The sequence below is a fragment of the Electrophorus electricus genome, chromosome 22 (genome assembly GCF_041902795.1).
Source record: "Electrophorus electricus isolate QZ-2024a chromosome 22, ASM4190279v1, whole genome shotgun sequence".
NCBI classification, from domain to species: Eukaryota; Metazoa; Chordata; class Actinopteri; order Gymnotiformes; family Gymnotidae; genus Electrophorus; species Electrophorus electricus.
In genome coordinates, this window is record NC_137518.1 from 18,805,759 (window position 1) to 18,818,587 (window position 12,829).

The 12,829-nt window shown below is 42.0% G+C and overlaps 1 long non-coding RNA gene across 7 annotated transcripts; it reads right to left on the reverse strand.

Moving 5' to 3' along the window:
• Positions 1–915: 915 nt before the first annotated feature.
• On the reverse strand, positions 916–12,324 carry LOC145653121 (uncharacterized). Of its 7 annotated transcripts, XR_014119467.1 has the most exons (5): positions 9,133–12,324; positions 3,236–4,656; positions 3,083–3,151; positions 2,605–2,963; positions 1,580–2,416 (listed from the first exon to the last, which is right to left on the reverse strand). It is a non-coding gene; the product is annotated as an uncharacterized LOC145653121 (long non-coding RNA). The 7 variants fall into 7 exon arrangements; XR_014119463.1 differs by adding an exon at positions 916–1,563 and having other exon boundaries at positions 1,741–1,784; positions 2,605–4,656; XR_014119465.1 differs by having other exon boundaries at positions 2,605–3,151.
• Positions 12,325–12,829: the final 505 nt, after the last annotated feature.

Here is a 12,829-nt window from a genome sequence, read left to right on the forward strand (position 1 = left end):
TACACCGTAACCTGGCGGATTAACGACGTTACTTACAAGATTTTACCTGGTTTGCCTGGAAGCAGCAGGTCATCTTGGGCCTTCCACATATCAGCCCTAAAACTGCTGATAGAGGGGGCCCCCTTGTGGAGGAAAGGAACCTCTCTGGTGCTCTGCCACCACCCCTGGAAATTGAGGGGGGACCAGCATACAAGGTACGTACCTTGCTGAATTCCAGGCGGAGAGGTACGCAGCTGCAGTACCTAGTGGACTGGGAGGGGTATGGCCCAGAGGAACGGTGCTGGACCCCAACCTCACAGCCTCCTTTCACAGGGAGCATCTGCGTTGGCCAGCTGACTGCGTTCCAGGAGACTGGTGGGGTCTTTGGAGGGGGTTTCCTGTCGATTCTTTCCAGAGTCTAGATGTAAACCGAGGACCTTTGCCTTGATGGTCAGTGAGAGTCGCCGGCTGCAGTCAGGTGAGAAACTGAGCAGAGAGCCATCAAACTGTAAAGATTAACCTGACCCACTCCATGTGAGAACAGTTTCACTCAGGATCCAAATCTTCCAAAAATCTCATGGATCAACTCATAGATATATTGGATATGACAGCTGTTCTGGATAAGAAGTATAGTCATCCATTACAGTTGATGACATGATGAAATAGGCCTACGTCTATGCCTTCAAATGGTTGGAGGTCAGTCATCATGCTGAACAGTTGTGAATCAGTCTTTCAACATTTGTTTGACCAAATTTACTTCTCAGGTAGCTTTTGAATTACACCCTAATATAGCTCCGGAGTTATGAATTATCATCAGTGCCTTTTTCTTGTTTTTTTAGCAGGTAACAATTTTGTGTCCTCACAGAATCAATGAAGTATGAACATTGTAAGTTGTTTTGGTAATGTAAAATTTATCCATATAGCACTTGTGACATTAGTGAGTAAAGGAGCGAGACATGTATGAAAGTCAACAAAAATTAATTTTAGTGAAAAAAGCATAAACAGTAGCAAACGGGTAAAAAATTTAAAAGGAAAGCAAGTACATAATAAAAGGTTAAAAAAAAAAAAGCAAACAAAAGATTGAGTAGTCTTGGAGACTGTAGGCTTGCAAGACACATTCTCATGAAGGAGAATGTCAATACAAAACACTGATGAGCTGGTCCTGTGGCCTTAAGTAAGGTGGATGGAATGAGGTGCAGGTGCACATGATAATTAATAAATAGTTGGGTGTGAGCGTGTGTGTGTGAGCGTGTGTGTGTGAGCGTGTGTGTGTGAGCGTGTGTGTGTGAGCGTGTGTGTGTGTGTGTGTGTGTGTGTGACAGTACAGCCCCAAAGTGCTCGCTGAGGACTGTTAGAAGTGGGGGCAGGACAACAATGTGGAGGCCTAGAAGTTTTGCATCATGAAACAATGCCACCAAGTTCAGGTCCATGATCTGGATGTCTGGCATCCAACTGTGCTGTTCATGTCCATACCCCTCCTAGTCCATTAAATATTGAAGGTGTCTCTGGGAGTCCAGCAGAGCCTTCACTTCATAAGCTGGTTCACCTCTGACCTCGAGAGGAGGAAGAGGTCGACTAGCAGACCTGCACCAAAGGATTTTAGGGTTGAGACATGAAAGGCAGTGAACACCTGGCTACATTTACATTTTACATTACATTTATGGCATTTAGCAGACGCTCTTATCCAGAGCGACTTACAAAAGTGCTTTGTCATTTACTAATATAATATATCCTAGTACAGTAGGTTAGAATCAAACATACCAATGAACTAGAATATTGTAGAATACAGGGATGAATGCTGATACCTAGAAGTACAAAATACATAAGGTCTCTCTTAATCAATGATAAGAGCTATAAACAATAAGTGCTACTTTGTTAAACAACGTAAACAATACCCTACAATAAGTATTAATTTAGTCATTCAATATGGGAGCAGTGTTAGTTGTCCTTTAAATATTTTGCAAATAGATGGGTCTTCAGTCGGCGTTTGGAAACTGCAAGAGACTATGCTGTCTGGACAGCAAGTGGGAGTACATTCCACCATCTTGGAGCCAGGACAGAAAATAGTCTCAATGCTTGTCGTCCATGAGACCTGAAGCAAGGTATTTCAAGCTGAGCCATACTTGAGGTTCGAAGTACTCGAGGTATAGATCAGGTTTTGACCATTGACCTCATGTATAAAGGGACTGGTCCATTTTTGGCTTTGCAGGCATGCATCAAGGTTTTAAATCTGATGCATGTAGCTACAGGGAACCAATGAAGGGAGCGCAGCAGTGGAGTAATGTGTGAGCTTGGGAAGATTGAAGACCAGTCATGCTGCTGCATTCTGGACAAGTTGTAGAGGTTTGATGGCTCTTAGAAGAAGACCAGCAAGTAGCGAGTTGCAGTAGTCTAGCTTTGAGATCACAAGAGACTGCACAAGCACCTGGGTAGCTTCCTGCGAAAGAAAGGGTCGAATCCTTTGTATATTACAAGGGAGGAATCTGCAAGACTGGGTTAGATTAGAAACATGAGTTGAGAACAACTGGTTGTCCAAAGTTACGCCCAGGATACGGGCAGCTTCGGATGGTGATGCCAGGGAGTTCTCAAAGGAAACGGTGAGGTCATGGTAAGGGTTGGGAGTACCTGGGATGAACAGAAGCTCAGTTTTACTGAGGTTGAGCTTCAAGTGGTGGGCTGTCATCCATGACGCAATGTCAGTCAAGCATGCTGAGATGCGTCTGGAGACCTATGTGTCAGAGGGTGGAAAAGAGAAATAATAAGTGTCATCGGCATAGCAGTGGTAGGAGAAACCATGAAAAGATATTACATCACCAACAGAACGAGTATACAAAGAGAAGAGAAGGGGGCCCAATACTGAGCCTTGTGGAACACCAATGGAGAGTCTACACGGTTTGGATGTGGATCCTCTCCATGTCACCTGATAGGACCATCCATCCAGATAGGACTGAAACCATCTCCAAGCAGAGCCAGTCACACCAAGCCTGGAAAGAACAGAGAGAAGAATGTTGTGGTTCACTGTGTCAAAGGTTGCTGAAAGGTCTATAAGAATCAAAACAGATGACTGTTTGGCAGCTTTAGCAACATGAAGTTTCTCAGTCACCGCTATGAGCACCGTTTCTGTAGAATGTGCCAGTTTGTAGCCAGACTGATTGGGGTCATGCAGCTGGTTCTGGGTGAGAAAGAGACAATTGATTTATAAACTGCTCATTCAAGAGCTTTTGAGAGGAAAGAGAGAAGTGATACCAGTCTGTACTTGGTAACACTGGAGCTGTCAAGTGTGGCCTTCTTGAGGATTGGTACCACCCTGGCAGTTTTGAATACAGTAGGCCCGTATCCAGAAGATAAGGAGTTGTTGATGATGCAGATGAAAGGAAGCAGATCTCTTGCAATTGTCTGGAACATAGCAGAAGTAATTGGATACAGTGGACATGTAGTTGGATTGCTGGAAGTCAGTAGTTGAAGAATTTTATCTGTGGAGAGAGGAGAAAAAGAAGTCAGAGAGTTGGATGTTGCGGAATGCACATTGGTTGGAGCATTGGAAACAGAGGAAAAGGACTGGCGGATTGCTGCAACCTTCTCCTCAAAGAAGGTGATAAAATCCTCCAGAGTAAGAGATGAGGAAGGAGGGGGAGGATAAGAAGAGTAGAAAATATAGTAAAGAGCTTGCGTGGATCAGATGATGATTTGAATTTCTCTCTGTAGTAGGATGACTTTGCAGATGTTACTTCCAGTGAGAACTTGGAAAGGAGAGACTTGTATGAGCTAAGGTCTGAATCTACGTGAGATTTCCTCCACCGCCTCTCTGCAGTCCTTAGTTCTCTCCTGTGGCAGCAAAGTGTTTCTGTTAGCCAGGGGGCAGGTGGGGAGGACTTAGCGGGTCTAGAGGAGAGGGGGCACAGATTCATTGATGAGGAGAATGTAGAAATTAAAGAATTTGTAACTGTATCCAAAGAGAGAGAGGATAGAGAGTCAGGGTGAGGAAGGGTGGACAAAATAGAAGTAAGGGAAGAGGGAGTTATGGAGTGCAGATTGCGACGGGGGAAGGAGGAACATGTTGGAGAGGACTGGATGGAAAGAGAAGGAAGGGAGAGAGAGAAGGAAAGAAAGTGATGGTCCAAGAGGTGGAGGGGGGTGACTGCGATGTCCGATGTTGTGGTGGTACGAGTGAAGAGCAGGTCCAGAATGGGTAAATGAAAAGGCAGAGGACAGGGCAGCTGGAGATGCCGAGTTCTCAGGGGTGATCCATGTTTCTGTCAGAGCCAGGAAGTGTAGGAAGTGGAGGGATGCTAATGCTGAGATGAAGTCAGCCTTCTGGACAGCAGATTGGCAGTTCCAGAGCCCTCCTGCCACCACGATATGTGATGGTGTAAAGCATTGTGAGTCAGTGAGGTTGCTGAGATTGCGACGTCTATGATTGTGTCAAGGAAACCTGTAGGATATGTGGACAGGAATTGTGAAGCACATTTCAGATGCTTGATTTGTGGATGTATGAGAAAGGATTGAGATAATATGAGAAGATACTTAGCTGAGTTTTTGAAGTCCTGTAGGTGAGATGTAGAGGAACTGATTGAGAACACCACCAAACCTCCTGCAGATGTTGATTACCACTACAGTAGCGGAGTCGTCCTAATTTAACTCGGTTCAATATTGCTGAGCCTGCCCCTCAATTCACACCTAAGGTCAGGGCGAGATTACACCTGTAGTGAATAACTACCACTACCAAGCAACTAACAACTAGGTTTAGACAACAAGTCTTGAATTTCACAGAATCTAAGACAAAAGTAAGTGAACTCAGAGCCTACCTTAACCAACCAGATGATAATCCAACGAGACAAACCAAAGCCCCCCAACAATGGGACAAGTGGTCCGCATGTAAACCCTTAAAGGATATGACCAGCTGGGAAAGGTGAGAAAGCCCTGTGAGTAACCATGTTCTTATGTCATTCAGTCCAATGGAAGAACATACAGAAGGAACCGCCAACACATCTTTTGTCACAAAGCCACCAACACAGCTCCACAAAGATTCCCACGACACCAGCTCACCTACAATGGACTGTCCTTAATCCCTCCCCCCCTTCATCTCGTACTCCTGAGGATTTGATCACCTTCTTTGAGGAGAAGGTTGCAGCAATCCTCCAGTCTTTTTCCTCTGTTCCCACTCTTCCAACCAGTGTGTATTCCCCAACATCCAACTCTGACAAAATTCTTAAACTCCTGACTTCTAGCAATATGACTACATGTCTATTGGATCCAATTCCTTCCACTCTATTCCAGATGATCTCAAGAGATCTGCTTCCTTTCATCTGTCATCATCAACAACTCCTTATCTTCTGGACATGTGCCAACTGTATTCATAACCGCCAGGGTGGTACTAATCCTCAAGAAGGCCACACTTGATGACCCCAACCTTACAGACCAGTGAATTATAGACCAGTATCACATCTCTCTTTCCTCTCAAAAGCCCTTGAACGAGCAATTGTCTCTTTTCCTCACCCAGAACAAGCTGCACGATCCCAATCAGTCTGGCTACAAACTGGCACATTCAGCAGAAACGGCCCTTATAGCAATGACGGAGAAGATTCATGCTGCTAAAGCTGCCAAATTGTCATCTGTTTTGATTCATCTAGACCTTTTGACAGCCTTTGACACAGTAAACAACATTCTACTCTCTGTCCTCTCCAGCCTTGATGTGACTGGCTTTGCTTTGGTTTCAGTCCTATCTGGAGGGACGGTCCTATCAGGTGACATGGAGAGAATCCACATCCAAACTATGTAGACTCTCCACCAGTGTTCCACAGGGCTCAGTAATAGGCCCACTTCTCTTCTCTTTGTATACTTGTTCTCTTGGTGATGTTATAGCTTCTCATGGTTGCTCCTACCACTGCTATGCTGATGACACACCATTTTTTCTTTCTTTTCCACCCTCTGACACGCAGGTCTCCAGATGCATCTCAGCATGCTTGACTGACCTCGTGCCATGGATGACAGCCCACCACTTGAAGCTCAACCCCAGCAAAACTGAGCAGATGTCTGAGGTGAGACAGTTCAATTTTACCAAATCAGTTTTTAATAAATTTAAATAAGGCATGATCTGTCTTCACTATACATTTTTTACATTACAATTTGGCATTTAGAAGATGCTCTTATCCAGAGTGCCCTGCACATACTTCACCTGCAACAGAGGTGGTGGATTTGTGTTCTGCTTTTCTCAGTATTCCTGTCCATCCTAGCATACAACCCATTTTTGTTTTTAAATTTAAAAATAAGCAATATACATGGACACATCTGCTTCAGTGGTTTGTGGACTCACCTGCTGTCCTTTCTACAATTGTAAGAGACTCCTGAGCTGGCCTCCATCTACCAAACAGCTTTGTGCTACTAGAACATTTTCTGACTGCAGAGACAGAAAATGTGTGTACCCAATGAGGGACCATGGACGTCTCTATTGAATCAACTGGCAGCCCTGGGATTCAAAGTCTCACTGCCCAAGCCACAGTGGGGGAAAATGCTACATGAGTGTTGACTCTGGTTTTCTTCCGATGGTATTTTTTTGGCAGAATTTCTTTTTTCTCAGTCTAATGTTATTTTCTTCAATGTCCACATGTATAGAATATCGATGTTCCTCCATGACTGTTCCTGCATTCAACCATCAACCACAAGCAGCTGGCATGTTAGTTAGGTAGAGCAGTAAATACATTAAGGGGCAGGAGAATAGCATTTACAGTAGAAGCATTAGCTAACCACCATACAGATCCTCTACAGCTCACTTCAATTACGGTCATATGACCTGGACATGGCCATCACCAGAGGAGCCGCCTGCACTATGGATTTTAAAGTGGTTTATTCAAAAGCTACAAGCTGATCAGGGTAGTGAATGTTATATAGGAAAGTTCATCACAATAAATAGTCACTTTTATATGGTGTTTGAACTGTTTTGGTCATAAACATTGTATAGTGGTCATTTTTAAACAGATAAACAAACATTAAGAAAAAAATTAATTATTAATAAAACCAATATTAAACATTGTTTACAAATTATACATTGACCAAAAAACCTATCCAACCACAAACTGTAAGGCGGAACTGTGGAAATGCAGTTTGCATACCGCCACAACCGCTCCACTGATGATGCAATTGCACATCTGCTTCACACCACACTGACCCACCTGGACAAAGGGAGGGGTAATTATGTTAAAATGCTGTTTGTCAACTACAGTTCAGCATTTAACACCATCATCCCCTCTTTACTCACTACGAAGTTGGAGGATCTAGGACTGCATACATCCCTGTGCGACTGGATCTCCAACTTCCTAACAGACAGACCACAATCAGTACGAATGGGCAACTGTGCCTCATCCACCCTCACCCTCAGCACTGGAGCTCCTCAGGGTTGTGTCATAAGCCCCCTGCTCTACTCACTGTACACCTACAACTGCACAGCCACTTCCAACTCCACCATCATTGTCAAGTTTGCTGACGACACCGTTGTCATGGGCCTGATCTCAGACAAGGATGAGAGGGCCTACCTGGAGGAGATTAAACACCTGGAAAACTGGTGTCAGGAAAATAATCTCCTCCTAAACGTCAGTAAGACAAAGGAGCTGATCGTGGATTGCCGCAGGAAGCAGGAGCGGCACTACCAACCTGTGAGGATCAGTGGAACCACGGTGGAGAGAGTAGATCGTTTCAGGTACCTTGGTGTTCACATCTCGCAGGACCTGTCCTGGTCCCGCCATACCAACTCCCTGGCAAAGAAGGCTCGTCAGCGTCTTTACCACCTCAGACACCTAAGAGACTTCAGACTGCCCTCCAAGGTATTGCAGAACTTCTACACCTGCACTATCGAGAGCATCCTCACGGGGAAAATCACAGTCTGGTTTGGGAACTGCACCAAGCAGGACAGATGAGCACTCCAGAGGGTGGTACGTTCATCAGAGTGCATCACTCACACAGAACTTCCTGACCTGCAGACCATCTACTACAAGCGGTGCCAGACCAAGGCCAGGAGGATTGTGAAGGACCCCACCCATCCCAACAATAGGCTCTTCTATCTGTTGAGGTCAGGGAAGCACTTTCGCTCCCTGAAGACCAAGACAGAGAGACTGAAGAAGAGCTTCTTCCCACAGGCCATTTGGGCCCTGAATCAGGGAAATTGATCAACTGTGGGGACCACCACCACCATGTAACATAACTGTAAATATGTCATTTACAAGATGGAACTGTATATTCTGTACATTATGTACATAACCATATACATTGTACATTGTGTATATAAACATAATATACATATATTGTACATACATTATTAATATATTTTTGTACATATATAGAATATATATTTCTCTATACACCCCTGTTTTTCTGTTTGGACAGAGCACTCTCAATCATTTCACTGTGAGTTATGCTGTGTATGACTATGTATGTGACAAATAAACCAAACTTGAAATGTCATGGTACACTTGGCACCAGAAGAAGGGACATGTCCACTCTCACACATACACATACACGCCCGCCCCATTCACTCACACACACACATACACACCTGCCCCACTCACTCACTCACACACACACACACACACACACACACACACACACACACACACACACACACACACACACACACCTGCCCCACTCTCAGTCACTCAATTATTAATCCTATGCATCTGTTCTCTGTTTCTTTGCCCCTCTATTTTAGCCCACAAGTTCTTTCCTCCAGTGCTCCCTGCTACAAGCACAAGAGTCACTGCTCGCTTGCTACAAGAGTCCCTGTGGCATCTACACATTGAGACTTACTAATTCTTCTATTCTATGAAAAGAGACTGCTGCTTTATTTGTTTTCTTTTTTTTTCCATTTTGCTTGCTGCTGTTTAAGTTGCTATGATGGAGAATAAATATACCTTGCATCTGCACACACCTCTTGCATCCTCATTGCCATTGTTACATTAAACTAAAACCTCAGACAAGTGTGGCTGGAAAATGCAGTTTTGCACTGGCATTTTATTGATGCTGTCAATACACATGAAACCTTATTTAAAGATGCCATTTTAAAGAAAATTATTTGTCACACCTTCCACTCGGACTCACCCCAAGACTCACTACACTTCCCAGAAGCCCCTAGTTCAGTCCAGATCATCTGACTACTAAGTTCACCTGTATCACATCCGCAGACCTGAGCGTTCCCCGGTGTCATGGCAACCGAGTCACTTCCGTGTTTTCGTCTGTTTCCATGGTTCCGTGTCTCTTTTTTTGCCCTTTCTGTCCAGCTGTTCCGAGTTTGTGCCTTATTGCATTCCTATGTAAACCCCGTTCCTGCGTCTCTTCTTTGTCATTCTTTGTCTCTCGTTGTTTCTGGTTAGATTCCGTTTGTCCTTTCGCCTCTGTGTTTAGTTAGATCCCGTTTGTTCTAGCTCATGTGTTTAGATATCTCCTGTTTATCTCGCATCTCCTTCCTCGCCCCGCGTTCATATGTTTTCTCCCCGCGCTCTTTGTTCTGTTACCTGTATCTTCCTCGTGGATATTGTTTGTTTATCTTACATAGTCCGGTTCTGTGTTACACCGGCTTGTCTAAGTCTTTATGCTCATCGTTGTATTTATTATTGTTGTTCTCCGTTGCTCTTCCCGAAGTGTACGCCCCTTTTCCCAGTTCCCGTACTCACTTGTCTGTTTTGCTGTGTTCTATGACTGTCTTTGTCTTTGTTTTTATACCTCTTATTTATTTATTCGATTCTATTTGTCACTAGCTTTATGGCATCCCTCGTTAGTTCCGTTCCGCGTAACGTCCAGCGCGTCGGCACTTCGCACGTGTGTTCGCCCCCCACTTCACCCTCGTTACAACCTGTTACTACTTATCTCTCAATAGCTCACCTACTTAATCTTTGCTTTTCCAGCCAGTCATTGCAAAGTCCTGTCTGCCTGCCTTAAAATTCAAGCATTAGTATTTATCGCTTTCATGGTTATTGATCTCTATTTGCCCATTACCTGGATTTAATATTTTGCCTGTTCCCTACTGGATTTGTTTGCTATTCACTTTTTTCTGCACATCACCTCTGCTTGTTATCTGACTATGCCTTTGGATTGCCTCTCTACATCATTTTAAACATTTACCTGCGTTTGACTCTGCCTCTTCTAATCCTACCTGACAAATAGGTTTTGGACAACTGGAAGCACATCATTTTTGGTGTATAGCCTCTAGTCATACCAGTGTAGTTGTGTATAGTGTTCGTCATTTTATTAGTACTTTTATAGTCAAGAGACATGGTTTATAGACATTTCAATGCATATACTACAGTTGTCATGGGCTGATGTACAGATATCACTTGCAGTTTACTGATTGTTGTAATGCCCTGGGCACCTAGCCAGAGGCACAAACAAACACAGCTCTCGCCTTTCCCATTCCCGATCCCCTGAATACGGAGTACCTTTGTGCCTATCCGTCACCTGTACCTTGTTCTGTTTCTCCTATTTCAAGCCCACAGGTATAATGCACATTGCTCTCAGTCCTTGTCTGAACTTATGCTGCTGCATTTCGAACTATTACTGCCAGCTGCGATCTACTGCTAATTGTTTAGGGTTTTTTGCCTTTTACCTTTTAAAAAGGCAAAAAAAAAAACTTTTGGTGGGGTTTTTTGTTTGTTTTTTTTAATGATAATTTTAGACTTGCGATCAAAGGAATTTGAATGTATACATCTTTAATTCATGAACAGATGAAAGCAAAATATCTTGGAAGTTCTTTTAAATTGAATTTTTTTTTATGTTTTCAGTATTACTGTAATGAATGTAGAACCCAAATTGACCTGTTAAAAATCTAACATGCATTAATTCAAAGTAATCAGTTTACTGGTACAGGCATTAATAATGATATTACATTTAAGATCACAATAAACAGAGCGCTTCTGTGTAATCATCTAGAAAAACACTTCACCAAAGATTTTAAATATTTTAATTTTCCACAAACCTTATTTTGGTGTGACAATCATTCTTATGGTATAGAAAAATTCATGGTTTCATCATCCTTGTTCAAAAAGAATAAGTGACTGCTGAGACATGAGAGAAAGAACGGTAAGAAATGATCAAATTTTTAAAAAATTAAATGTATTTATATAGTGCTTTTTACAGCAGCTGTTGTCACAAAGCAGCTTTACAAACGTCCAAGTCCAAGCCCCCAGTGAGCAACACAAGGGCGACAGTGGCAAGGAAAATCTCCCCAGAGCATGAGGAAGAAACCTGGAGAAGAACCAAGACTCAAAGGGAGGGGGGGAATCCTCCTCTGGCCGACAACGGTCACCACAATAATAACAATTTTAAGAAAAAGAAAAAATAAGCAATTAATATCTAGTCCAGATTTCTAGAGGTCTTAGTCTTGTCCTGATGGTGTGTGTGCATGTCCGAAACCCATCCCACAAGAGAACGTCCATCAAGGGCCATCAAATCTGTCTATCAAATTAATCTCAGTAGTTTAGTTTAATAAATTCCTTACTCATTTAATTATTGACCATTACATGTTACTACTAAGCAAACACAAAGGTAATCTTTTGGCAGTCCCAGCTACAATTGTTAGCCAGGACATAAATAACTCATATTATCAGAAAATAGAGGGTTCTTCCAAGAATGCCCCAAAATAAAAGGAACTTGTGTAATTACTAAGATGTCATTATCTCTATAATTCTGTATTCAATTCACTGGAAGTTAATCATTCTTCATTTAACTGCTCTCAGAGTCTAAATGACACCATATTTGTACAGGCTCAGTGTATGTGTTCACTAAAAATGTTTTAGACAGGATTTTAGAAAGAATATTACAAAGGTTATTTAACAGCTCAGTATTTTGCTTATAAAGGAAAATTAGCAACTGCTGCTTTTAATATTGAGCATGCATGCAGGTGTATTGTCTTTCCCAAACAAACAAATGGAATCAGTTGTGGTTTATATATTTGCATTTTGCCAAAAAAGCACTGTATGAGTTTAATAATTTATTTTTAAAACACTTGGAAAGAAAAGATTTTGGAATTGAAAACAAAACAGCTTTTCCTTTTCCTAATCCATGGCTCAATATTATTTGGTCTCAACCCCTGCTGCTTACGATTCCAGTACTTTTCCTGCTCTCCACACATGTGAACCAGGTATTCATGATTTCAAAAGTCTTGACTGCCTGGCTCAGGATTATTAGGATTATGCAGATAAAAAAAACGTATAACTATGCTTATAACTGACTTATAAAATATTGGAATGGATTGCAGTATATTGAAAATGATTTGTATGTAATTGTTAATTACTACCATTCTTAAGTTTAGTAATTACATTTAATATCCTTATATTTTCTTATTATGCTACTGTTTCCATTGGATTTTCCTGACTAGACTTCAATAAATTAATTCATTTTTGTGCTGTATTAATAAAATAATAGCAATAAATATGATTGATATAATAATAATAATTAGTAGTAGTAGTAGTAGTAGTAGTAGTAGTAGTCCTATGGTGTTATTTGTGTCACAAAATTAACATGAATCACCATTTGAGGCAAGCAAAGGTAGAAAGGGATAATTGTAAAGTAGCTTGCTGCTAAAATTCCAGTTATGATTCCCAAGTAAAACTATACTATTCTATAGTAAAACTATACAACTAAACTTTACTATAGTAAAACTATAGAATAACTCATCACTGTTTTCTCTTTACATGAAAGTGTAATTTATCTTCTAATATAAAAATGGGTCCAAAATGGTGGATTTCTTTCATGTTGTGTGTTAGTCCCACTAGTTTTGAGTATAGGTACACACCCATAATGACAGATATGCCTGCGTTTGCCTAGTAGATGTGCTCCCAGTTGTCCAAAAACCTATAATTCACTTAAA